This window comes from Propithecus coquereli, unplaced genomic scaffold (genome assembly GCF_000956105.1).
Source record: "Propithecus coquereli isolate 6110/MARCELLA unplaced genomic scaffold, Pcoq_1.0 Scaffold179, whole genome shotgun sequence".
Classification (NCBI taxonomy): Eukaryota; Metazoa; Chordata; class Mammalia; order Primates; family Indriidae; genus Propithecus; species Propithecus coquereli.
In genome coordinates this window covers 6,384,222-6,385,415 of record NW_012142634.1, presented here as the reverse complement: position 1 = coordinate 6,385,415, position 1,194 = coordinate 6,384,222, and the positions used below count along the sequence as shown (strand labels likewise).

The 1,194-nt window shown below is 32.8% G+C and overlaps 1 protein-coding gene across 1 annotated transcript in view; it reads right to left on the bottom strand.

Moving 5' to 3' along the window:
- Positions 1 to 1,194, bottom strand: part of PDZD8 (PDZ domain containing 8) — an 87,049-nt gene that overhangs the window by 16,680 nt on the left and 69,175 nt on the right. The window lies entirely within an intron of this gene.

Sequence of the window (1,194 nt, the reverse complement as noted above, 5' to 3'; positions counted from 1 at the left end):
AAGATACACAAATGGCCAATAAACATATTAAAAGATATTCAATTAGTCATTAGCAAAATAAAAATGAAAACCACAATGACATACTACTTATCTGCTAGAATCGCTGAAATTAAACACTGACAATACCAAGTGCTGGTGAGGATGTGAAGCAACCAAAACTCTTATATATTGCTAGTGGGAATTAAAAAATGGTACAGCTCCTTTGGAAAGCAGTCTGGCAGTTTCTTACCATGTTAAGCATACACTTACCATATGACCCAGAAATACTACTTTTAGGTATTTGCCAAAGAGAAATGAGAACATGTCCACTCAAAAACTTTCATGCCAATATTCACAGAGCATCAATCATAAGAGTCAAGAACTGGTCAGTTGGTGAACTGATAAACTATTGTATATCCATATAAAGAATATTACTCAGCAACAAAAGAAAATATTAATATACACAACACATGAATAAATCTCAAAGGCATGCTAAGTGAAAGGAGATAAATGCACAAGACTATATCCTTTATGATCTGATTTGTATGAAATTCTAGGAAAGGCAAGATGATAGTGACAGAAAGCAGATTACTACTTGCCTAGGACTGGGGATTGGAGGCTGGGGATTCAGAAGAAGGAACACAAGTCACAGATGGTCCCTGACTCATGATTTTTACACTTTATGATGATGTGAAAGCAACACATTTTCAGTGTGCTCCTTAACTTATGATGGTATGTCTGGATAAACTCATCATAAATTGAAAATATTGAGTTTTCAACTTATAATATTTTCAGCTTTTGAGGGGTTTACCTGGACATACCCCTATTGTAAGTTGAAGAGCATCTGTAATGTTTATGGGATGGTGAAAATATTCTCTATCTTGATTGAGGTGGAGGTTACATGATTGTATACAATTACCAAAATTCACCAAACTGTATACTTAGTGACTTTTACTGTGTCTAAATTATACTTCAATAAAGCTATTAAAAGTAAAGCAAAAACAAACAAAACCTCAATATGCCAAATTTATTTTAAGATGCTTAAATATACAGATGACTAATTCAGATAGCCCTTAGAGTTTTCCAATTTGCCTAATTTAATAAAAACAACTTGGTATGAATTTAGATGGTCTTTAAGTCAATCAGTAAGAAGAGTAATATTTAGACAGTTTTTCCACTCAACTTATGTTAATCAAATGCATACTGACTCTTAAC